This window comes from Lepidochelys olivacea (genome assembly GCF_965140295.1).
Source record: "Lepidochelys olivacea isolate rLepOli2 genome assembly, chromosome: 14".
Lineage (NCBI taxonomy): Eukaryota > Metazoa > Chordata > Testudines > Cheloniidae > Lepidochelys > Lepidochelys olivacea.
In genome coordinates, this window is record NC_140424.1 from 33,686,159 (window position 1) to 33,713,252 (window position 27,094).

Here is a 27,094-nt window from a genome sequence, read left to right on the forward strand (position 1 = left end):
AAATATCTGTCTAGGAAAAAGCCAGCAGCAGCTAACTCCATGCTGACGAGTGACCTCTGACTCTGCCTGGCCTACAAACCCCAGGCAAAGAAGGAGATGTCTAATCAGCTCCTTGCTGCCGAGTTGCTGGGTTCTTCTGCCTCCTGACAATGTCTGGGAGAACAGGAGAGAAAGAGTCCCATTAGCTAAGTCTCCTTGGACTTGGGTGCTCTCCTTTCCCATGTCCTATTCCTCATCCATGAAGCCAGAGAGACAGAGGGAAGACTACTTAGTTCAGGCCTTTCACTCACTCTGTAGACTTGTCCCCACCTCTCCATACACCGCGACATCTGGCTGGGCTCCATGACTTATATGGATCCATTTCCTGTGGGAGGGATGTCCCAAAAACTTTGATGCCTGCTCCACTCCTTTAATTCCTCAGACAACAGGGTGACTGGGAGAGGAATCTAACACTAGGAGATGCTGTGCAGAAGCTGGTGTTAGTTGCTCAACGAAGGTGACAGGGAACCAAAGTCCAGCCTGACTGGTTATGAAGTGAGAAGAAGTTGGAGATAGACAGACTGGTACTGAACTGGATGTGTTTGGACTAGAAGAACTTTGATGGGGGGGAGGGGTCTTTGGGGTGAGGCCCCCGGTTGGCACAGCAACAAGCTGATGATTTCAAGAATGGATGGAAGTGCCCATAATTGGAATCACTTGCTGTGTGCCAAGACTGGGTAACTCTGAAGGGGTGAGATTGCCTCCTTCTAGGGGCCACTTGAGGCCAGAGACACAAAAATATTTAGGTACCTAAAAGCCTTGTTAGGTACCACTGACATTTTCAAAACCGCTGCTGAGCTGCCACCAAACCCCACAGGCACCTCGGTTTCTACTGGGGGGAATGAACAATGTTGGCTATGCACTGGTGCTCAAAGCCCATGCCAAAGCTAAAGCCCCAGTGGCCATGAAATGGGATTCTCAGATGAGATGTTCCCACCATTTATCTCGCCAGCATGACCCAATTCCATTGGCATTCTCAGAGCAAACACCCAAGACCCAATACCAAAAGGCAGCCAGGTTGTGACTTTTGTGTGTCTCCCCTAGCAATTAGGACACTCACATAGGAGGTGGGAGACCCAAATTCAAAGCCCTGCTGTGATCGGGAGCAGGGACTTGAACCCAGGTTTCCCACATGAGTGCCCTAACCAGGGGGCTACGGCTCTCCCCATCGCTCCTGATAGAGTTGTGCCACTGTGTATAAATCATTAAATATTCATTTGTCCACAGAGGAAGTCCCATCTTGGATATGGGTTCAAGATCCTGCTCTAAATGAGGCAGAGCAAGGACTTAAACCCAGGGGACTACTGGATGTACTGAGGTTGTGTCTCTCTCCTTCCCCCTTCCCCGCCAGTGCATGGGCTGATTAAGCAGCTGACCTAGCTCAGGAGCTTAACTCCAGGAGAGGGTTTCATGGCTGAGAATTCGGAGTGGAGTGAGTTCCCTCTCAGATGCACAAGATCCAGATCAATCAGTTAGGGAATGTCACCCCTTTCCTCTTCATCTCACTCTTACCTAGCTTAGGTGGCTCTCTGCTCAGTTTGCCCGGTTTCTGATGATTCCTTCCTTAGACCTCTACTTCTCCCTGCTCAACACCTGGAGGAGCCTGGGAACCAGGGCTGAGCATGTCACTGGGTGGTGGGGCACCCAGGGGTTAGGCATTGCAACACCTAAGTACCTTTGTGCTGTCACCTGCTTGAGCTCAGCCTGTAGATGGAAGAGCTTGAAGAAACCAACATGCTGGGGAACAAGGGGCTTCTCCATCAGGGATCCCAGCATCTGCTGTCACCCACAGGTCCTTCATTTTCTGACAGGAGTCCCAACCGGACTGGGTGAGAATTGAGAAAGCACCACTCAGAAAGGCTGATCTCCATGGTGCCATACATGGGAGACCTAGAGAAACCTTTGTGGGCAGTGGGAATCCCACATGATGTCCAGCAGCACTAGCTTCTGAATGTTGTTGAACACTGTTCCTCAGCTCAGTTAGTCTCTGAGCATTTCATTTATATTGGTCCCACACTTAGAGTTGCTAAATAGCCTGTCTCATTCCAAGTTATTCTCACAGTGCTCTACATTGTTCTTAAGAACTTTTGTTGTGGTTTGTTTTTGTTTTTTGTACCTTCTCATTTAAAATGTGCAAATCACCAAAGAGACACATATAAGAGCTTATACCCACCCAGTGCAATGTTGGCCAAATGTGCGAATGTGATCCATGGAGGTGTAAACAGGGGAATCTTGAGGAGGATTAGGAAGGTTTTATTACCTCTCTATTTGGCACTAATGCAACTGCTGCTGGAATACCACGTCCAGTTCTGGTGTCCACAATTCAAGAAGAATGTTGATAAAATGAAAGGGGGTTCAGAGAAAAGCCACAAGATTGAGTAAAGGGTTATCTATTATCAAAGGTATACCAAGATCCAATGCCTGGAAGTTGAAGCTAAACAAATTCACACTGGAAATGAGGCACACATTTTTAACAGTGAGGGTGATCAGCTGTTGGAACAATTTACCAAGGGTTCTGATGGATTCTCCATCACTTGAAATGTTTAAATCAAGATTGGTTGTTTTTCTAAAAGATCTGCTTTAATTCAAACAGGAATTAATTCAGGAAAGGTCTCTGGCTTGTGTTAGTCAGGTCAGTCTAGATGATCACAATGGTCCCTTCTGGCCTTGGAAACTATTAATTGAGGTTTTTCTATTTCCTGAAGGTTGTTTGGTCAGATACTCTACTTTTTATTTATTTATTATTATTATTTTGCTTTATCTGGATATAGCACCAGCTAATTTGGTTTTTAGTCTTACAAATTGTCGTTTGTCCCATAATAATTTCTTTTCTCTCATTTAGTCCTTATAATTTTTCAGTTCAAAATGCAATGTTCTGAACTGGCTTCTGGGCAATACTTTATTTGTGTTTTTCTTGCCTTGAATAAGGAGGAATAAAATGAGCTGAGTTCCCCAGAGTCCAGAGTCCTTTATCTAGTGAGAACCTGAGTAAACATATTTATTTAATGGGGCAAGATGGGGCTGCCAGCAAAGTCTCTTTATAAGGGTTTATAGCAGTGGTTCTTAACTTTTACTGCAGCCTGCACCCTTTGTTTCTCAAAATATGTTCTCGCACCCCTTATCAAAAATCATTGAAGTAGGTCAGTTCTTTAAACCTAGATATATTTTGTTTGTATATTTTATATTTTGTTTGTATATTACAGTAATTGTTAAATGTATAATGTTAATAAATACATAGGTTTGATGAAACAAAGTAGTTACGTGCCTGTGCTTAATTTGTGTTTTCGATGATTTACCTTCTAAAAAAATCTGGCATGTCCCACACCCCCAGAAAGGGCATCTCGCACCCCCAGGGGGTGCATGCACCCCAGGTTAATAACCACTGGTTTATAGGTTACACTTTACAAAGCCACTGAGTGTGTATAATAATTCCCATTTTTGCCCCTTCTCTAAAATAAATGAAAATAGCCAGATTGGCCTGAAATTTGGTAAGTCAGATCTCTCTGAGTTGAAATACCAGCTCTTAGCACTCTCATCTGAACTGAGCCTTTTCATCTCATCTCATCCAAGAAAGGAAACAGAAGAAACAAGACAACTGAGGCTCTGTTTACACTTATGGTGGCGTGTACAGTACAGGTACTATGCATATTGCTACACACCACAGTGAAAAGTAGGCTGCATCCGCACTTCTCACCGTGGTGTGCAGCTCTGGCAGAGGGGAGGCAGTGGTGAAAGGTTCTCGCAGCGTGAAGCTGTAACTCTGTTGGCCCCTATGTTTTTGCACTAACATTTCCCGTGGTGCCCATGTTTCCACCTCTGGGCATGCGCAAAGATACAGGTCTATCTGTTCCTCTCTTGCTCTACTGTGGATTTTATTATAGTTAGTAAAGTTTGAGCTCTGATTGATGCTTTCCCCACAGTCCAGGAACCATTAGAAAAGGGATAGAAAATAGAACAGAAAATATCCTAATGCCACTACATAAATCCATGGTACACCCACAGCTTGAATATGGCATGTAGTTCTGGTCGCCCCATCTCAAAAGAGACATATTAGAATTGGAAAAGGTACAGAGAAGGGCAACAGAAATTATTAAGGGTATGGAACAACTTCCATATGAGGAGAGATTAGTAAGACTAGGACTGTTCAGCTTGGAAAAGAGGCGTCTAAAGGAGGATATGATAGAGGTCTGTAAAATCATGACTGGTGTGGAAAAAGCAAATAAGGAAGTGTTATTTACCCCTTCTCATAACACAAGAACTAGGGATCACCCAATGAAATTAATAGACTACATGTTTAAAACAAACAAAAGGAAGTATTTCTTCACACAACACATAGGCAACCCTTGGAACTCATTGCCAGGGGATGTTGTGAAGGCCAAAAGTATAACTGGGTTCAAAAAATAATTAAGTTCTTCGAGGATAGGTCCATCAATGGCACAACCCCATACTCTGGGTGTCCCTACACCTCTAACTGCCAGGACAGCTGAGACTAGATGACAGATGATGGATCACTTGATAATTTCCCTGCTCTGTTCATTCCCTCTGGGGCACCTGCATTGGCCACTGTCGGAAGACAGGATACTGGGCAGATGGGCCATTGATCTGACCCACTCTGTCCATTCATATGTTCTTAATATAGGGAGTCTCTCCCATGTGATGTCTCTGATATCAAAGAAGGGTTGAGCTCTGAGTGATTTTGTTTCTGACACTTGATACATTTTTTTCTTTCTCTCTGCTGATCCATGATTTCCTGAAGGTCCTTGAAACTTCCTCACAGTGAGTGGATTTGCACCAATTCTTCCCTGTGGGGGCAGGGGGTCTGATGCTTCCTTGCATTGACACTCACAAGTGGGTCTTCCCCACAATGCCCCATGTCGTTCCACTTGCTGAGGGCTTTCCCGCTGAGGATTTTCCTCTGTGTTCTCACTCATTGCCCCTTCTCGCCTTCTGGGTTTGAGAGAGAATCCAGACAGGAGTCGTTCCCTGTGCCGGGAACCTCAGAAAGGTTGGGGGAGGGCGGGGGGGGGGGAGGAAAACACAATAAATAATGGGAGATTTAAAAAATCTGGAATTGAATCAACATCTTTCTCTCAACTCTTTCCCCAGAGGAGAGAGAGAAGGGGACCAATTTCTGCCTCCAGATCCCACCTGAACTCCCAGGGAGAAGGTATCTATCAGGGTGGGTGGGAAGCCATGAGTGATGTCTTCTACGAGGATATGACACCTGCTGGCCACAGTCCTGACCTTGGGAAATGAGGCAAACCTAGAGAAGCTCATGGGTTTTTGGGGGAGGGGGATCCCAGCTCTTTCCTTCATACATTGATGGTTTCTAACTCATTTTAGATTCCTCATGTGTCTGTGGGATGATTATACTGGGTTTAAGAACCTGAAAACCTATTCCTAGGGAAAGTTAATAGGTGAGATGAGAGTGAATTATGTATCTGAGGAATATTCCATGCATAGACTTCCATGATTTTGACCCAGTCCCCTTCCATTGGTGTGTGTGTGTGTGTGTGTGTGAAATTCCAACAGATGTGAACATGGTTATGGAGAGTCAAATGTCTGTGTTGCACTCCCTCCCGCCCCACATAGGGAATTGGTGGACACAGCCTTGGTGTTAAGTCTTTGGCCTGTTTTTATATCTCCAAGCCAAGAAATCCAAGTTATCTTCTCAGAGATCTTTCCAGTCCCATGAGCAAAAGAGGGCAGTAAAAACTGTTGGCTGTGTGACTGAGATAAAGTTGTAAGTTTGGTTTTATGGACTATTGGGTCACATTCCAGTGAGAGAAGGGGTTATAAGAACAGGATAGCCTAAATTTCACATGCAGGGGGTCAATCTTCTCAGTTGGAAACTAACTGGAGCAGTCAGGAGGGCATTAAACTAACAACATACAAGGAGGTGCTAAGGAGGCAAATGCAGGACAAACTCAAACTCAGTGTGTCTCAAAAAATTGAATCATAGAATCATAGAATATCAGGGTTGGAAGGGACCTCAGGAGGTCATCTAGTCCAACCCCTGCTCAAAGAAGGACCAATACCCAACTAAATCATCCCAGCCAGAGTTTTGTCAAGCCTGACCTTAAAAATGTCTAAGGAAGGACATTCCACCACCTCCCTAGGTAACGCATTCCAGTGTTTCACCACCCTCCTAGTGAAAAAGTTTTTCCTAATATCCAACCTAAATCTCCCCCACTGCAACTTGAGACCATTACTCCTTGTTCTGTCATCAGCTACCACTGAGAACAGTCTAGAGCCATCCTCTTTGGAACCCCCTTTCAGGTAGTTGAAAGCAGCTATCAAATCCCCCTTCGTTCTTCTCTTCCGCAGACTAAACGAACCCAGTACCCTCAGCCTCTCCTCATAACTCATGTGTTCCAGTCCCCTAATCATTTTTCTTGCCCTCCGCTGGACTCTTTCCAATTTTTCCACATCCTTCTTGTAGTGTGGGGCCCAAAACTGGACACAGTACTCCAGATGATGCCTCACCAATGTCGAATAGAGGGGAACGATCACATCCCTCGATCTGCTCGCTATGCCCCTACTTATACATCCCAAAATGCCATTGGCCTTCTTGGCAACAAGGGCACGCTGTTCACTCATAACCAGCTTCTCATCCACTGTAACCCCTAGGTCCTTCTCTGCAGAACTGCTGCTGAGCCATTCGGTCCCTAGTCTGTAGCGGTGCATGGGGTTCTTCCGTCCTAAGTGCAGGACCCTGCACTTGTCCTTGTTGAACCTCATCAGATTTCTTTTGGCCCAGTCCTCTAATTTGTCTAGGTCCCTCTGTATCCTATCCCCACCCTCCAGCGTATTTACCTCTTCTCCCAGTTTCCTGTCATCTGCAAACTTGCTGAGGGTGCAATCCACACCACCCTCCAGATCATTTATGAAGATATTGAACAAAACCGGCCCAAGGACCGACCCTTGGGGCACTCCACTTGAAACCGGCTGCCAACTAGACATGGAGCCATTGATCACTACCCATTGAGCCCGACAATCTAGCCAACTTTCTACCCACATTATAGTCCATTCATCCAGCCCACACTTCTTTAACTTGCTGGCAAGAATACCGTGGGAGACAGTGTCTAAAGCTTTGCTAAAGTCAAGGAATAACACGTCCACTGCTTTCCCCTCATCCACAGAGCCAATTATCTCATCATAGAAGGAAATTAGATTAGTCAGGCATGACTTGCCCTTGGTGAATCCATGCTGACTGTTCCTGATCACTTTCCTCTCCTCTAAGTGCTTCAGAATTGATTCCTTGAATTGATTCCCTGCTCCATGATTTTTCCAGGGACGAAGGTGAAGCTGACTGGCCTGTAGTTCCCGGGATCCTCCTTCTTCCCTTTTTTAAAGATGGGAACTACATTTGCCTTTTTCCAGTCATCCAGGACCTCCCCCGATCACCATGAGTTTTCAAAGATAATGGCCAATGGCTCTGCAATCACATCCGCCAACTCCTTTAGCACTCTCAGATGCAGCGCATCCGGCCCCATGGACTTGTGCTCGTCCAGCTTTTCTAAATAGTCCAGAACCACTTCTTTCTCCACAGAGGGCTGGTCACCTCCTCCCCAGTGCAGTAGTCTGGGAGCTGACCTTGTTCGTGAAGATAGAGGCAAAAAAAGCATTGAGTACATCAGCTTTTTCCACATCCTCTGTCACTGGGTTGCCTCCCTCATTCACTAAGGGGCCCACACTTTCCTTGACTTTCTTCTTGTTGCTAACATACCTGAAGAAACCCTTCTTGTTACTCGTAACATCTCTTGCTAGCTGCAACTCTAGGTGTGTTTTGGCCTTCCTGATTTCACTCCTGCATACCCGAGCAATATTTTTATACTCTTCCCTGGTCATTTGTCCAATCTTCCACTTCTTGTAAGCTTCTTTTTTGTGTTTAAGATCAGCAAGGATTTCACTGTTAAGCCAAGCTGGTCGCCTGCCATATTTACTATTCTTTCTATACATCGGGATGGTTTGTCCCTAAAACCTCAATAAGGATTCTTTACAATACAGCCAGCTCTCCTGGACTCCTTGCCCCCTCATGTTATTCTCCCAGGGGATCCTGCCCATCAGTTCCCTGAGGTTGTCAGAGTCTGCTTTTCTGAAGTCCAGGGTCTGTATTCTGCTGCTCTCCTTTCTTCCCTGTGTCAGGATCCTGAACTTGACCACCTCATGGTCACTGCCTCCCAGGTTCCCATCCACTTTTACTTCCCCTACTAATTCTTCCCGGTTTGTGAGCAGCAGGTCAAGAAGAGCTCTGCCCCTAGTTGGTTCCTCCAGCACTTGCACCAGGAAATTGTCCCCTACACTTTCCAAAAACTTCCTGGATTGTCTGTGCACCGCTGTATTGCTCTCCCAGCAGATATCAGGGTGATTGAAGTCTCCCATGAGAACCAGGGCCTGCGATCTAGTAACTTCCATTAGTTGCTGGAAGAAAGCCTCATCCACCTCATCCCCCTGGTCCGGTGATCTATAGTAGACTCCCACCGTGACATCACCTTTGTTGCTCACACTTCTAAACTTAATCCAGAGACACTCAGGTTTCTCTGCAGTTTCATACCAGAGCTCTGAGCAGTCATACTGCTCTCTTACATACAATGCAACTCCCCCACCTTTTCTGCCCTGCCAGTCATAGAATCATAGAATATCAGGGTTGGAAGGGACCTCAGGAGGTCATCTAGTCCAACCCCCTGCTCAAAGCAGGACCAATGCCCAATTAAATCATCCCAGCCAGGGCTTTGTCAAGCCTCACCTTAAAAACTTCTAAGGAAGGAGATTCTACCACCTCCCTAGGTAACGTATTCCAGTGTTTCACCACCCTCCTAGTGAAAAAGATTTTCCTAATATCCAACCTAAACCTCCCCCACTGCAACTTGAAACCATTACTCCTTGTTCTGTCCTCTTTTACCACTGAGAATAGTCTAGAACCATCCTCTCTGGAACCACTCTCAGGTAGTTGAAAGCAGCTATCAAATCCCCCCTCATTCTTCTCTTCTGCAGACTAAACAATCCCAGTTCCCTCAGCCTCTCCTCATAAGTCATGTGTTCCAGACCCCTAATCATTTTTGTTGCCCTTCACTGGACTCTCTCCAATTTATCCACATCCTTCTTGTAGTGTGGGGCCCAAAACTGGACACAGTACTCCAGATGAGGCCTCACCAATGTCGAATAGAGGGGAATGATCACGTCCCTCGATCTGCTCGCTATGCCCCTACTTATACATCCCAAAATGCCATTGGCCTTCTTGGCAACAAGGGCACACTGCTGACTCATATCCAGCTTCTCGTCCACTGTCACCCCTAGGTCCTTTTCCGCAGAACTGCTGCCTAGCCATTTGGTCCCTAGTCTGTAGCTGTGCATTGGGTTCTTCCGTCCTAAGTGCAGGACCCTGCTCTTATCCTTATTGAACCTCATCAGATTTCTTTTGGCCCAATCCTCCAATTTGTCTAGGTCGCTTTGTATCCTATCCCCACCCTCCAGCTTATCTATCACTCCTCCCAGTTTAGTATCATCCGCAAATTTGCTGAGAGTGCAATCCACACCATCCTCCAGATCATTTATGAAGATATTGAACAAAACCGGCCCCAGGACCGACCCCTGGGGCACTCCACTTGACACCGGCTGCCAACTAGTCCTTCCTGAGCAGTTTATATCCATCCATGACAGTACTCCAGTCATGTGAGTTATCCCACCAAGTCTCTGTTATTCCAGTCACATCATAATTCCTTGACTGTGCCAGGACTTCTAGTTCTCCCTGCTTGTTTCCCAGGCTTCTTGCATTTGTGTATAGGCACTTAAGATAACTCGCTGATCGTCCCTCTTTCTCAGTATGAGGCAGGAGCCCTCCACTCTCGCGTTCTCCAGCTCATGCTTCCTCCTGGTATCCCACTTCCCCACTTACCTCAGGGCTTTGGTCTCCTTCCCCCAGTGAACCTAGTTTAAAGCCCTCCTCACTAGGTTAGCCAGCCTGCTTGCGGAGATGCTCTTCCCTCTCTTCGTTAGGTGGAGCCCGTCTCTGCCTAGCACTCCTCCTTCTTGGAACACCATCCCATGGTCAAAGAATCCAAAGCCTTCTCTCCGACATCACCTGAATAGCCATTCGTTGACTTCCATGATTCGACGGTCTCTACCTGGGCCTTTTCCTTCCCCAGGGAGGATGGACGAGAACACCACTTGGGCCTCAAACTCCTTTATCCTTCTTCCTAGAGCCACGTAGTCTGCAGTGATCTGCTCAAGGTCACTCTTGGCAGTATCATTGGTGCCCACGTGGAGAAGCAGGAAGGGGTAGCGATCCGAGGACTTGATGAGTCTCAGCAGTCTCTCCGTCACATCGTGAATCCTAGCTCCTGGCAAGCAGCAGACTTCTCAGTTTTCCCGGTCGGGGCGGCAGATGGATGACTCAATGCCCCTGAGGAGGGAGTCCCCGACCACCACCACCCGCCTCCTTCTCTTGGGAGTGGTGGTCGTGGAACCCCCATCCCTAGGACAGGTTTCAGAGTAACAGCCGTGTTAGTCTGTATTTGCAAAAAGAAAAGGAGTACTTGTGGCACCTTAGAGACTAACCAATTTATTTGAGCATAAGCTTTCATGAGCTACAGCTCACTTCAGCTCACAAAAGCTTATGCTCAAATAAATTGGTTAGTCTCTAAGGTGCCACAAGTACTCCTTTTCTTTATCCCTAGGACAGTGCATCTCATGCCTTCCAATCGATGGAGTCTCCTTCTGTTCCCTTTCCTCAGATGTATCGTCTAGTCCACTCTCCACATTAGTACCTGTGGAGAGAACATGAAAATGGTTGCTTACCTGTATCTGCATTGCTGATACATGGATGCTCCCCTTTCTTCTTCTGGAGGTCACATGCTGCCAAATTTCTTCACCGTCCTTCTGTCCCCACTGTGCAGCCTGCTCTGAATCTTCAGAACATTGTGCCTGTATAAGCATATCCTGACGTCTGTCCAGGAAATCTTCAGTTTCTCTTATGCAACGCAGGGTCGATACTTGTTTCTCCAGACCTTGAACTTTCTCTTCCAATATGGAGACCAGCTTGCACTTTGTACAGACAAAGTCGCTTCTGTCCTGTGGAAGAAAGACAAACATGGCACATCCAGTGCAGGTCACAACAGCTGAATGCTCACCATCCATATTACCTTCCTTCTACGAGCTTCCTCAGGAGCTGTAGTAACTACTCAGAGAAGCCTGCAAGATGAAAGCCTCAGTGGGCTCTCTCCAGGCGAACTCCCAGGCAAACTCCCTCTGTTAGCCTCTCCATTGTTCGCCACTCCACTGTTCGCAGCTGACTGGCTTTTTATAACAGTCAGGCCCACTCAAGGCTCACCTGGAACAAAGCACTCCCAATTCACACTTTTCAAACAATCAAGCACACAGTCAAACTGACAAACTGTCCCCGCAACAGACACTCAGATACTCACCAACACAGCCCCCGTAATGGAGCACTTAGCGTACCTCCACTCAGACAGATCCCAGGCAAACTCCCTCTGTTAGCCTCTCCACTAGTGGTATAACTATTTTGGTTGACATCACACACACACCTAACCCACATACTTATACTGGTGCAAAATCTGTGTGTAGATCAGCCCTTAGACCAGGAAGGATGGTGGGCTTAGAGGAGAGGTGAGCAGCAACATCTGGTACATTGGCAACAGAAAGGACTTTTCTCCCCCAAACCTCGTCAACTTGTGCTGATCCAAATTCTCCAATCAACCAGGCCACATTTCCGATCCTCTCGCCCCATCTCCCCTCTAAATGTTACAGCATAACTCTGGTCATTTTAATATCAGATTTCAGAGTAACAGCCGTGTTAGTCTGTATTTGCAAAAAGAAAAGGAGTACTTGTGGCACCTTAGAGACTAACCAATTTATTTGAGCATAAGTTTTCGTGAGCTACAGCTCACTTCATCAGATGCATACTGTGGAAAGTGTAGAAGATCTTTTTATCTTTATCTTTTAAAGATCTTCTACACTTTCCACAGTATGCATCTGATGAAGTGAGCTGTAGCTCACAAAAGCTTATGCTCAAATAAATTGGTTAGTCTCTAAGGTGCCACAAGTCCTCCTTTTCTTTTTATAATATCAGAACATGGGCAGGGGTCTCTCCAGGCCAATATGAGGACAGGCACTCATCTGCACAGCAGCCCAAGGGGCTTCACATTACACAGCACGTGTCTGGCCCTGCCCTCCTTGGGCTCCAACGCAGATGGTTTCCTGGCTCAGACCCACCCGGCAGCATGGGCCCTATGGTTGCTATGCACTCAGGCAAACCCTCCTCCTGGGCAAATCTCAGACGGGTGGACATTGGGCACCCACCAGCAGCTTCTCTTTTTGGGTCTGCTCATTGGCTTCCTCTCTCTCTTTTTATAGCTAGGCTCTCGCAGTGCCACCTGAACGAAGCAGGGGGGTGTGGTTTTTACAAGCCATCACTACCAGCCTCACAGCTGCCAGATTTCACAGCCCAATCCTGTCCTGCAGGTGCCTAGGACTCACTGACACCCATGGCAGGGCTTTTTAAAGCTACACTGAGGCAGACTGGAGAGCGGGCAGGGGTAGATTGATCAATGGGACACAGTAATACCAGGGTACGAAATATATCAGAAGGACAGAACAGGTTGTGCTGGTGGGGGAGTGGCACTATATGTGAAAGAAAGTGTAGAATCAAATGAAGTAAAAATTTTAAATGAATCAAATTGTACCATAGAGTTTCTATGGATAGTAATTCCACACTTGAATAATAAGAATATAGCAGTAGGGATATATTACAGACCACCTGACCAGGATGGTGACAGTGACTGTGAAATGCTCAAGGAGTTTAGAGAGGCTATTAAAGTAAAAAACTCAGTAATAATGAGGGATTTCAACTATCCCCATATTGACTGGGTACCTGTTACATCAGGACAGGATGCAGAGATAAAGTTTCTTGACACCGTAAATGACTGCTTCTTGGAGCAGCTAGTCCTGGAACCCACCAGAGGAGAGGCAATTCTTGATTTAGTCCTAAATGGAGCACAGGATCAGGTCCAAGAGACGAATATAGCTGGACCGCTTGGTAATAGTGACCATAATATAATTAAATTTAACATCCCTGTAGTGGGGAAAACACCACAGTGGCCCAACACTGTAGCATTTAATTTCAGAAAGGGGAACTACACAAAATGAGGAGGTTAGTTAAACAGAAATTAAAAGTTACAGCACCAAAAGTAAAATCCCTCCAAGCTGCATGGAAACTTTTTAAAGACACCATAACAGAGGCTCAACTTAAATGTATACCCCAAATTAGAAAACATAATAAGAGAACCAAAAAAGAGCCACCGTGGCTAAACAACAAAGTAAAAGAAGCAGTGAGAGGCAAAAAGGCATCCTTTAAGAAGTGGAAGTTAAATCCTAATGAGGAGAATAGAAAAGAGCATAAACTCTGGCAAATGAAGTGTAAAAATACAATGAGGGAGGCCAAAGAAGAATTTGAAGAACAGCCAGCCAAAGACTACAAAAGTAATAGCAACATTTTTTTTAAATAAATCAGAAGCAGGAAGCCGGCGAAACAACCAGTGGGACCACTGGCCAATGGAGATGCTAAAGGAGCACTCAGGGACAAGACCGTTGCAGAGAAACTAAATGAATTCTTTGCATTGGTCATCACGGCTGAGGATGTGAGGGAGATTCCCAAAACTGAGCCATTCTTTTTTAGGTGACAAATCTGAGGAACTGTTACAGATTGAGGTGTCATTACAGGAGGTTTTGGAACAAATTGATAACTAAACAGTAGTAAGTCACCAGGACCAGTTGGTATTCACCCAAGAGTTCTGAAGGAACTCAAATGTTAAATTGCAGGACTACCAACTGTTGTCTGTAACCTATCATTTAAATCAGCTTCTGTACCCGATGACTGGAGGATAGCTAATGTGACACCAATTTTTAAAAAGGGCTCCAGAGGTGACCCTGGCAATTAGAGGCCGGTAAGCCTGACTTCAGTACCAGGCAAACTAGTTGAAACTATAATAAAGAACAAAATCGTCAAACACGTAGATGAACATAATTTGTTGGGGAATAGTCAACGTGGTTTTTGTAAAGGGAAATCATGCCTCACCAATATACTAGAATTCTTTGAGGGTGTCAACAAGCATGTGGACAAGGGGGATCCAGTGGATATAATGTATTTAGATTTTCAGAAAGCCTTTAACAAGGTCCCTTATCAAAGGCTCTTAAGCAAAGTAAGCTGTCATGGGATAAGAGGGAAGGTTCTTTCATGGGCTGGTAACTGGTTAAAAGATAGGAAACAGGGTAGGAATAAATGGTCAGTTTTCAGAATGGAGAGAGGTAAATAGTGGTGTCCCCCAGGGGTCTGTACTGGGACCAGTCTTATTTAACATATTCATAAATTATCTGGAAAAGGGGGTAAATGGTGAGGTGGCAAAATTTGCAGATACAAAATTACTCAAGATAATTAAGTCCAAGGCAGACTGCGAAGAGCTACAAAAGGATCTCTCAAAACTGGGTGACTGGGCAACAAAGTGGCAGATGAAATTCAATGTTGAAAAACGAAAAGTAATGCACATTGGAAAACATAATCCCAACTATACATATAAAATGATGGGGTCTAAATTAGCTGTTACCACTCAAGAGAGAGATCTTGGAGTCATTGTGGATAGTTCTCTGAAAACATCCACTCAATGTGCAGCGGCAGTCAAAAAACCAACAGAATTTTGGGAATCATTAAGAAAGGGATGGATAATAAGACAGAAAATATCATATTGCCTCTATATAAAGCCATGGTACACCCACATCTTGAATACTGCATGCAGATGTGGTCACCCATCTCAAAAAAGATATATTGGAATTGGAAAAGGTTCAGAAAAGGACAACAAAAATGATTAGGGGCATGGAACGGCTTTCTTATGAGGAGAGATTAATAAGACGGGGACTTTTCAGTTTGGAAAAGCGATGACTAAGGGGGGATATGATAGAGGTCTATAAAATCATGACTGGTGTGGAGAAAGTAACTAGGGAAGTGTTATTTACTCTTTCTCATAACACAAGAACTAGGGGTCACCAAATGAAATTGATAGGCAGCAGGTTTAAAACAAACAAAAGGAAGTATTTTTTCACACAATGCTCAGTCAACCTGTGGAACTCCTTGCCAGAGGATGTTGTGAAGGCCAAGACTATAACAGGGATCAAAAAAGAACTAGATAAGTTCATGGAGGGTAGGTCCATCAATGGCTATTAGCCAGGATGGGCAGGGATGGTGTCCCTAGCCTCTGTTTTTCAGAAGCTGGGAATGAGCAGCAGAGGATGGATCACTTGATGATCCCTGTTCTGTTCATTCCCTCTGGGGCACCTGGCATTGGCCACTGTCAGAAGACAGGATACTGGACTAGATGGACCTTTGGTCTGACCCAATGTGGCCATTCTTATGTTCTTATGAATTAATCCTAGAACCACAACAGAGGCAATCTTTGCAGCTGAGATCACGAAACCTGGAATAATGGGTTAATGAGGGTGACGCCCCTTTATATATATATATACGGCGAGGGAGTCACTGTACAGCTAGGTAGGGTGGGTAAATTGCAATAGGTGAGCATCACCAGGATGGCTGCACCCACCCTTTGCTTGCACACCAGGATCTACCATAACGGTATTGGGCTTTCATCATCCTGATCATGAAAGTTGTGCTGACCAGAGAAGAGCAGAGAGACAGAACTACTTGTCCTGAAATGGTAACTTTAAAACATTTATTATAATATTAGCTGGCTGAAATTGCCCCTGATAAAACATCCTCTCTAACAAAAGGGAAGTGAGGGGAAGTTTTAAATGCTTTAGCTCATTTTCCAGGACACTCCCACAAAAGACACAAATGGAGGGCTGTAGACATTCATGTGCAAATACCTCAGATGGTGAAGGAGATTTGGTGGCTACGCAGACTAGCAGTGTCAAAATTAACATCTCACTAAGAATATAATGATGCATTTAACATCTATTGTAACTTCATGCTGCATAGTCTTAGGGCTTTTCTGTACAGGGAATCATACTGGTATAACTATACCAATAATGACGTTGTTATACTGGAATAACTACCTGGGTGGACACTCCTATTTGGGAATAAGGCTTTGTCTATGTTGGAAGTTACCTGAGTGCTGGAGAGAGGCAAAATAATGATTATGGAAATCTGTCCTCATTGGTAGATCCAAAGAAATAGAGGTTTTTATGGCAACTCAGGAAATCAGACACCCCTGAAGTTACATAATAACAAAGAATAAACGTGTGCTATAGAGCAAATAAAAACAAAAAAATTGAAATAACAATTGTAAATTACGAAATCACAATAATAGGATATTTTATATTTCAAAATACTATGGCATGTAATTGTTTATCCACTAGCATTGATTATTATTTTCCGTTTTTGTATGCTATTAAAACCATACATTAAGTAGCCCGACATCTGTCTGTTCACCGTTAAACAAGGTAAATGATGATGTGCTAAGCGCAATGAGTCATAAAAATAGGGTTTTAAAAATAGATGGAGTGAAACGACATTTCCAGAGGGTTACAGGAAATGGAGCAGAACTACGGATAAGACAAATCTGTGAGCTACTATGAGGCTACGTGCATGGGCACAGTCCATCTATGTAAACTGACAAGGAATTCTTTTAAACACCAAAAACATGTATGATAACGATGAACATTTTTAGGACGGGTTTCAGAGGAGCAGCCGTGTTCGTCTGTATCCACAAAAAGAAAAGGAGGACTTGTGGCACCTTAGAGACGAACCGATTTATAAATTTATAGTTTTCTTTTTACACAAAGTAAAACTATTTCCCCTTGTTTATTTCCCCTCCTACTGTTCTTGTAAAGTGCTGGAAATGGCCCACCTTGATTTTTCCCCTCCCCGCCCTCCGCCGCTCTCCTGCTGGTAATGACTCACCTTTCTTGATCACTCTTGTTACAGTCTGTATGGTAACACCCATTGTTTCATGTTCTCTGTGTATATAAAATCTCCACACTGTATTTTCCACAGTATGCATCTGATGAAGTGAGCTGTAGCTCACGAAAGCTTATGCTCAAATAAATTGGTTAGTCTCTAAGGTGCCACAAGTCCTCCTTTTTATTTTTAGGATGGCATCTGTGTGTAAACTTCTTCTGTATCCCGTTTCTTTTGTCAGCTCAGTACATCAGTTCAGACAGAGAAGAGCAGCTGTATCTGGGCTTTGGGCCACACTGCACCTTTAACACCATAACCCTGGGAAGAGGGTGCTGAATTGGACCATCCAGTGAGGAACACAAGCCCCCCTGCCAGTCCACACCTTATTTTGACAACCATTGCACATGGCTCACCCCACTTGTGGTAACTTACCCCTCCCTGTCCCAGGGTTTCCCTATCTGGCAGTGCATTCCCCCCTTTCTAAATCCCACTCCTGCACTCTGTGCCCAATTGTCTTTCTCTCCTTTCCCCTCCCTTCACCTGTTTGACCCCGCTGCAGGCTGTTTTGTTTTGGGCACAGATTAGCTCCAGTTTACAGCAGGGAACAGATCTGGGGATGGCGAGTGAGGGCAGTGGTTTCAGCAGATGTTAAAGAGCACAGCTCAGATCCATGCAGCCTGCTCAGTGACAGCAAAGGAGCAATTCCTGATTCTGACCCTTGCACCTGCCCCACAGCCCAGCCCACTGAAATGCCCTAGCAGGCCCCCAGGGCAGGTGTGCACGTCCTGCATGCTCCAAGCTGGGTTCCCAGCCACTGGTCCATGACTCCTCTGCCACTACAAAGGGCTCCTTGGCCTGGGGGCAGGGGGAGGCTGCGGTGGGACATGGAGGGGGTGGCTCCACCCCTGGCGGGGATTGGCTGGTGCCTCCGGCACTTCCCTGTCAGCGGTGTTCTTGACACCCGGTGAATGGAGCTGTCTGATCCCAGGCTGTGAGGTGGAGAGTAGGAGTGGGGGAGGCGCGGGGAAGGGAGCTGGGATCTGGGAATCAGGACGCCTGGGTTCTAGTTCCCTGTTGCAGACTGAGGAAGTCCCCGTCCCAGGGAGTTGTTGTAGCGCGGGTTGGTATCGAGGGGCACAGGAAGGGGCTGGAGCAGCAGAGAGTTTGCAGCTCAAGGAGGGGAATAGGAAAGGGGGAATAATAAAGAACAAAGGGATCATATACACTATGCAGGTCCAAGCTGCCCATGCTAGCCGGGAGCCTGGGCTGAGCCGCTGCTGCTCCCCAGCGGGGTCTGTGCACGGGAGAGACCTGCACTAAACCCCCTCTGTGCCTAGCCCGGGAGACTTGAGGCGGTGGCTGGAACCAGCCCCTGGCTCCAACTCCTCAGCCGGAGACTGCAGGTAGTTGAGAGAGACCTGGGGGGAAGTGCTGGCTGGGCTGGGCAGGAAAGTGACTCTGCACAAAGGGCCCCGGGAGTCTCAGCTCTTGCAGCCCCCTGGGAAAAAACTCTGTCCCCTTTGTTATCAATGCACCTGTGGGACTGGGATCTGAGCTGCAGGAGCAACAGTGAAGCGGCTGCTCTTTCCTTCCAGGATGCAGATTGGAGGTGCCGGTGAGAAGAGAGGCTGCAGGGGCTGAGAACAGTTCCCAGAGGTGTTGCGAGGAAGGAAGAGGGGAAAACGACACAGAGGTGGAGAGGGCGAGGTGAGAAATGGTGTGAAAGGTGATAGATTGAACGGTCTTTGTGCACGTAAAGGGACTAACAAAAAGAGGAGAGCGGTGGGGTTCATTCATCATTTAAAAGTCTAGCCCCCTTGCAAACCTCCCCTCAGACTCTGCAGTGATGGGGTAAACCTCCCCAGTATTAAAATCCTGACAAGAATGTGTTTGTTCCAGGAGTTTGACAGGTCTAAAAGGACTAGGACTGTTTGTGTTTCTATGAACATTTTGAAAGAAACTCTTCTCCCTGTAATAATGTGATGGACACCTCCTGAAATGATCCATGTGTGTCCCTTGGAAGAGGTTCTCAATATTTTTGCTTATCTGAGCAAACTGATTTTAATAGGCAGCAGGTTTAAAACAAACAAAAGGAAGTATTTCTTCACACAAGGCACAGACAACCTGTGGAACTCCTTGCCAGAGGATGTTGTGAAGGCCAAGACTATAACAGAGTTCAAAAAAGAACTAGATAAGTTCATGGAGGATAGGTCCATCAACAGCTACTAGCCAGGATGGACAGGGATTCAAAACCATGCTTTCAAGTGTCCCTAGCCTCTCTTTGCCAGAAGTTGGGAATGGGTAACAGGGGATGGATAATTTGATAATCACAGTTCTGTTCATTCCCTCTGGGGCACCTGGCATTAGCCACTGTTGGAAGACAGGATACTAGGCTAGATGAACCGTTGGTCTGACCCAGTATTGCCATTCTTATGTGCTTATGATTATTCCATATGGAGGGTTCTAGCCACATGCAGGGCCAGGCCATGTTGAATGTTAAGCTATTTTTAGAATATTTGTGCTTCAAAAAAGTCCATTAAAACAGTTGTTTATATTTTTATACAATCACACAACTTTATAATAGCTTTAAAAATAATGTTTTTTGGGTTTTTTTGCAGAGTAGATAAAGCCTTTCAAATTTAATACAAAAATGGATACATATTAACCTCTTATGTTAGCACTTTCCCCTTCCCCATCAGCAATTTATTTATTAGTCTGATTGGGTCAGATTAGTGTCTCAAAAAGAACAGGAGTACTTGTGACACCTTAGAGACTAACAAATTTATTTGAGCATGAGCTTTCGTGAGCTACAGTTCACTTCATCGGATGCATCAGTGGTTTAAGATCTTAAATCCCTTTGAAAGTCAACAGGACTTGCCTCCAGAGTGATTTAGGTGCTTTTAAATTTTGTATTCCTTAATTTAGAGGTTTATCAGAAACCAAATTCTTTGACCCAGACAGGTGCAACAGGGGATGGGTCTCTTGATGATTTACCTGTTCTGTTCATTCCATCTGGGGCACCTGGCATTGGCCACTGTCGGAAAACAGGTTACTGGGCTAGATGGACGTTTGGTCTGACCCAGTATGGCCGTTCTCATGTTCTTATGACCAGATCCTACTGCCTAATCTGGACAGCTGCTGAGCTGTAGCTTAGATAAACCAGTGAGTCTATGCACTATGAATTTTTAAATGTGACCTGCAACAGGGGAAAAATATGTTTTTAGCTAATTATTTATGTTTGAATAAGAAAAAGCTGTAAAGGTTTTAATTTTATTTATTTTCTTTTATTTTCTTTTGTACAGTAGAAATTCCCATCTGATGTTCTCCAAGATGCTTTCAAAGGTGATGTTCAGAGAGGAAAGTATGGGTTTGCACCCATTTTCAGAAGTTTCCACTGACTTTGAATGCCTCAGTTTTGGGGTGTCTGACTTGTGACACCACAGGCCTGATTCTCAGGGAGTGTTGAATTGCCATAGATTTCGTTAGGAGTTGTAGCAGCTCAGCCTTTCTGAAACGAGGCCCAAGATGTTTCAGGGTAGGTATCCATAAATTAAGGAAAGCAGAGTCAGTAGCCTCTTGGGAAAACTTGGCCCACTGTTCTCCCCAAGTGCACAGAATTGAATATTTCAACACAATCCCCTTGGGTACCTCCCTAACAAACTTAACTGACCCCCAAGTGAATACAAGTCTTTTATATTCTCAGAAACTAAACCGGACCCAAAATGCTTTCTGAAAAATCTAATAAATCATTTACACATTAACAGCACCTCTGGATCAGCCTGAAAAGCAAATCCACATACATTAAAAAATAAAACAACTACATTATAATGAAGTTTGCTTTGTTAACCCATATGCAACCCCCAGGCAAATGTGAAACAGAGAAAAGCAAACACCACCCAGGCAGAAATCTAAATCCTTAGGTATGCTCCTCAAAGTTCGTATTCCCATTACTACAAATATGAGTCTTGATCTTGCAGACATTTCACTTCAAGCTTCTGAGTAATCATATTGATTTCAGTGGGAATAACATGTGCAGAAAGTTAAACAGGTGCATGTTTGCAAGAATGAAATTATAGCTCTGCAGGGCAACAACCAGCAGATATTGCGGCCTCAGCTCTGACCAGCATCCATGAGCATCCCATTAAAATTGCACACACTATCCTACTTTTTTAAATAAATCAACACCATACCAACTGCAAACCTACCTCCATTACAATTCATGAGTGCCTGTTTTGTTCATTCCCTCTGGGGCACTTGGCATTGGCCACTGCTGGAAGACAGGATACTGGGCTAGATGGACCTTTGATCTGACTCAGTTGTCTGGCGCAGTCTTATGTTCTCATGTAACTCCTTTACAGCTTCTGTAGACTGAGCTTATTGCACAAACTGGGCTCCCTGAAACCCTCCATATTCCCCCACCCACCAGCTCATTGTCTGCCACCCTCCCATCCGCCTGTATTTCAGGAACTTCCTGCAAAACCCCCCATCCCCTCCCTCATGGCTGGGGCTCTTCCCCATCCTCCTCATACCAGGGTCCCCCAAGCTCCCCCCTCCCAGGGGTTCTGTCTGCCCCCCCATCCCTTTCTCCCATAGCAGGGTCCCCAATTCCGCCCCCTCCTTCAGGCCAGCAGCTGCACGTGTACCCCCTTCCCACATGCCCTCCTTTCCTCGCATACCTTGGTCCCCCAATGTCCCCCCTGCTAATGGTTCTTTGTGCCCCATTCCCCACTCCTGCCATACCAGGGAGCCCCATTACCCTCCTCCCCCTCCCACCACCTGGGCTGTTTGCATGCTCCTAATCCCCCCAAGTTCCCTCCTTCCTTTCCACCCTTTTGTCATTCAGGGAATTGACATGTTAAAACTATAGCCAGAGGGGTCAGAGATGAGATGGTGTATTGTTATGCTGGAAGGTGATAACGTCTGCCATCAGCCAGAGAATTACAGAGGTGCTTGAAGCTCTGTGGCTGTGCTAACCAGGGAAAAGGGGGCTCCTTAGGTCCTCAGCTTTTCCCTTTCCAGTTTTTTCAGTTTTCACCAAAATTAATAATAGGGTTCTTCTGCCCATGGATGACTAGAACATTACCTGAACATTTGGAATTGATCAGCTGGGGAGTTCAAGTAGTGCCTGACAAGTTGGCCCAGTTAAAATATAAAAATGACACCTATGTGAAATATAATGTGTTACAATTATAGGTTTCAGAGTAACAGCCGTGTTAGTCTGTATTCGCAAAAAGAAAAGGAGTACTTGTGGCACCTTAGAGACTAACCAATTTATTAGAGCATAAGCTTTCGTGAGCTACAGCTCACTTCATCAGATGCATATCGTGGAAACTGCAGCAGACTTTATATATACACAGAGAATATGAACCAATACCTCCTCCCACCCCACTGTCCTGCTGGTAATAGCTTATCTAAAGTGATCATCAGGTGGGCCATTTCCAGCACAAATCCAGGTTTTCTCACCCTCCACCCCGCCACACAAATTCACTCTCCTGCTGGTGATAGCCCATCCAAAGTGACAACTCTTTACACAATGTGCATGACAATCAAGTTGGGCAATTTCCTGCACAAATCCAGGTTTTCTCACATCCCCCCCACCCCCATACACACACAAACTCACTCTCCTGCTGGTAATAGCTCATCCAAACTGACCACTCTTCAAGTTTAAATCCAAGTTAAACCTGAACATCTGGGGGGGGGGGGGTAGGAAAAAACAAGAGGAAACAGGCTACCTTGCATAATGACTTAGCCACTCCAAGTCTCTATTTAAGCCTAAATTAATAGTATCCAATTTGCAAATTAATTCCAATTCAGCAGTTTCTCGCTGGAGTCTGGATTTGAAGTTTTTTTGTTTTAAGATAGCGACCTTCATGTCTGTGATTGCGTGACCAGAGAGATTGAAGTGTTCTCCGACTGGTTTATGAATGTTATAATTCTTGACATCTGATTTGTGTCCATTTATTCTTTTACATAGAGACTGTCCAGTTTGACCAATGTACATGGCAGAGGGGCATTGCTGGCACATGATGGCATATATCACATTGGTGGATGTGCAGGTGAACGAGCCTCTGATAGCGTGGCTGATGTTATTAGGCCCTGTGATGGTGTCCCCTGAATAGATATGTGGGCACAATTGGCAACGGGCTTTGTTGCAAGGATAAGTTCCTGGGTTAGTGGTTCTGTTGTGTGGTATGTGGTTGTTGGTGAGTATTTGCTTCAGGTTGCGGGGCTGTCTGTAGGCAAGGACTGGCCTGTCTCCCAAGATTTGTGAGAGTGTTGGGTCATCCTTTAGGATAGGTTGTAGATCCTTAATAATGCGTTGGAGGGGTTTTAGTTGGGGGCTGAAGGTGACGGCTAGTGGCGTTCTGTTATTTTCTTTGTTAGGCCTGTCCTGTAGTAGGTAACTTCTGGGAACTCTTCTGGCTCTATCAATCTGTTTCTTTACTTCTGCAGGTGGGTATTGTAGTTGTAAGAAAGCTTGACAGAGATCTTGTAGGTGTTTGTCTCTGTCTGAGGGGTTGGAGCAAATGCGGTTGTATCGCAGAGCTTGGCTGTAGACGATGGATCGTGTGGTGTGGTCAGGGTGAAAGCTGGAGGCATGCAGGTAGGAATAGCGGTCAGTAGGTTTCCGGTATAGGGTGGTGTTTATATGACCATTGTTTATTAGCACTGTAGTGTCCAGGAAGTGGATCTCTTGTGTGGACTGGACCAGGCTGAGGTTGGTGGTGGGATGGAAATTGTTGAAATCATGGTGGAATTCCTCAAGGGCTTCTTTTCCATGGGTCCAGATGATGAAGATGTCATCAATATAGCGCAAGTAGAGTAGGGGCTTTAGGGGACGAGAGCTGAGGAAGCGTTGTTCTAAATCAGCCATAAAAATGTTGGCATACTGTGGGGCCATGCGGGTACCCATAGCAGTGCCGCTGATCTGAAGGTATACATTGTCCCCAAATGTGAAGTAGTTATGGGTAAGGACAAAGTCACAAAGTTCAGCCACCAGGTTAGCCGTGACATTATCGGGGATAGTGTTCTTGACGGCTTGTAGTCCATCTTTGTGTGGAATGTTGGTGTAGAGGGCTTCTACATCCATAGTGGCCAGGATGGTGTTATCAGGAAGATCACCGATGGATTGAAGTTTCCTCAGGAAGTCAGTGGTGTCTCGAAGGTAGCTGGGAGTGCTGGTAGCGTAGGGCCTGAGGAGGGAGTCTACATAGCCAGACAATCCTGCTGTCAGGGTGCCAATGCCTGAGATGATGGGGCGCCCAGGATTGAAATTAGTATCTCAATCAGATGTAAAAATCTAAATGGATTGAAATGAAAAATCTGGAATAAACTCCCCATTGATCAACTTTCCCTGCTTACATTAGAGAATCAAATTGTTTCCCTTTTACCTCCTAAAATCAACATGTTTCCTGATGAAAGCTACTGGCTCAATATTTAATAAACATCAAAGACAGGTGCTTCTCCATTTCAGCGTACGGTGTCTCCCAGCTGTTAACAAGGCAGCTGGTCAGACCCTAATGGATTGTTTTATTGTGGCTGAAAACCTCCATCACTTATAACAATCCTATATTCCTGTATATTAACCCCTCACGTTCTCATGACCACTTTCACCCTGAGAGATCCTAAAAGTTCAGGACAAATGGTCTCTGTGGGGGTTTTCATTCCCGCAGTGCTGAGCCATGGCTGCTTCTGGGAACATATTGGCTATTCTTTGCCAGCAACAGGGGATGGACATTTCTGGAATATTCTGGCTCTTCCATCCCCTCCTTATTCCTGTTAAAGTAGCATCATGTGGGGCTCCCTGTGTGAATGGCAAGCAGGTGGGAAATAATACTTTGTATTTATCTAAATGATATACAATCCTCTGATTGTTTTTGTTTCTCGTCCCCCTTTAAAACTGCAAGAACTTTTGGTTTTGGAGGGGAAATGTTTGCTCTAAGTCCTTACCTGAGTTTCCTCTCAGATTGAGAATCATTTGCCCACCTATGTCAATAACAATGGAGGAGGTTGCTGTCTGAGAGTTATTAAGAGAGCCCTGTGAGACTTAGGAGAGGTGCCAGGGTTTAAAAGGATCCCTACTGGAATCTAACTGGGATCAAAGAGATGGTCTAAATATGGTGGAATGTCTTCTAAAATATAAGTGAATTCTTACAACTTTTAGAGCTGAATAGTGGATACCAAATTCTCTCTTCGTTTGGGAGGAGAAGGACTTATCTGGTGAGCCAAAGATACCAGCCAAAAATTGAGACACCATCTTGCCACACCATGGTGGAAAGCAGGAGGGAGATGCAATTTCTGAAATCTTTCATCCTTCAGAATTTGCATCCCTCAGACCAGAGCTGAGGAAAGGTGGGGGCTGCACTATGTGAAGGGTGTCACAAATGCCTTAGAAATTGCATCCCCCACCCTCTCCCTTGCCTTGACCCATGGCAAACAATTTCTGATGGATTAGAGTGAAAGGAGCTGAAATTATTCCATGCACTTACAACCAGAGTTACCCTTTCCTTAGGGCTGTAGTGTTTGGAGTGGTGTTCCATGCAGGTGCAGATGTCTGCCCAGACAGTGACAGGATTGGAGATCCTGGCTAGGGCAGAGAAATCTTTGAGTGGATCAGACTAGTTCCAGTTGTTCCTGTTCTGATCCCTGTTGTAAAACATGTAGCTGTGTGTTCTCCTCACCTGGCAATTCCTGGTTTCAGTCACAGCCCTTTACATCTTTTGTGTAAACCTTTTTAATTTAGATGGGTTGGTATTATCCATAGTATCTTAAAGTATGACCTGTGCTAATGGTTTGCACTGCCTAAGGCCTACAGCAGTGGCTCTCAGCCTTTCCAAATCACTGTACTCCTTTCAGGAGTCTGATTTGTCTTGTGTACCCCCATGTTTTACCTCATTTAAAAACTACTTGCGTACACAATCAGACATAAAAGTACAAAAGAGTCACAGCACACAATTACTGAAAAATTGCTTACATTCTCATTTTTACCATAACTCAGTTGGAATTAGGGCTGTCAGTCGCAGTAAACTCAAGCAATTAACTTGAAACAAATTAACTCTACTAAAAAATTAGTCATGATTAATTGCAGTTTTAATTGTACTGTTAAACAATAGAATACTAATTTAAATTATAAATATTTTTGGATGTTTTTCTACATTTTCAAATATATTGATTTCAATTACAACAATACAAAGAGTACAGCACTTTATATTATTTTTTATTACAAATATTTGCACTATAAAAAACAAACAAAAGAAATAGTGTTTTTCAGTTCACCTCATACAAGTACTGAAGTGCAACCTCTTATCATGAAAGTGCAACTTACAACTAAAGAATTATTTTTCTACATAACTGCACACAAAAAAAACAACAATGTAAAACTTTAGAGCCTGCAAGTCCACTCAGTCCTACTTCTTGTTCAGCCTATCACCAAGACAAACAAGTTTGTTTACATTTATGTGAGATAATGCTGCCTGCTACTTCTTTACGATGTCCTCTGAAAGTGAGAAAAGGTATTCGTGCGACACTTTTTTAGCCAGCATTGCAACGTATTTACATGCCAGATATTCTAAACATTTGTATGCCCCTTCATACTTTGACTTGTATATAGCACTCTTTCATTTATTTTTTACTGTGCAAATATTTGTAATAAAAAATATAAAGTGGGCACTCTACACTTTGTATTCTGCATTGTAATTTAAATCAGTATTCTTTTGAAAATGTAGAAAAACATCTAAAAATATTTATAATAAATTTAAATTGGTATTCTGTTATTGTTTAACAGTGCAATTAAAACTGTGATTAATTGCAATTAATTGTTTTAAATCACAATTAATCTTTTGACAGCCCTACTAAGTATGTGAATTATTTAGTAATTTCCCATAATTGTACAGCAAGTAGTTAGACTTAATGTTTTTAATTAGTAACTTATCAGTTACTAAGTTTTTAATTACAAAAAATACTGTTACTCACTAGAACAGGGCTTGGGTGACTGGGCAGCCTACTGGTTACATAAGAACATAAGAACCACGATATTGGGGTCAGACCAAAGGTCCATCTAGCCCAGTATTCGTCTTTCAACAGTGGCCAATGCCAGGTGCCCCAGAGGGAATGAACAGAACAGGTGAT

At 44.7% G+C, this 27,094-nt stretch overlaps 1 long non-coding RNA gene and 1 pseudogene across 5 annotated transcripts in view; one reads left to right on the plus strand and one right to left on the minus strand.

The window, feature by feature from the left end:
• LOC311530633 (C-type lectin domain family 2 member D-like) overlaps positions 1 to 27,094 on the minus strand; it is an 839,985-nt pseudogene that overhangs the window by 390,261 nt on the left and 422,630 nt on the right. The gene's annotated exons all lie outside the window — the stretch shown is intronic.
• The window catches only part of LOC311530658, a 32,990-nt gene continuing 23,926 nt past the window's right edge, over positions 18,031 to 27,094 (plus strand). For 2 of the 4 annotated variants that reach the window (XR_014714044.1, XR_014714045.1), the window contains exons 1-2: positions 18,034 to 18,369; positions 18,562 to 18,673. This is a non-coding gene — a long non-coding RNA (uncharacterized lncRNA). Of the gene's footprint in view, positions 18,370 to 18,561; positions 18,674 to 27,094 lie in introns of all 4 variants that reach the window. The other 2 variants (XR_014714042.1, XR_014714043.1) reach the window with 2 other exon arrangements.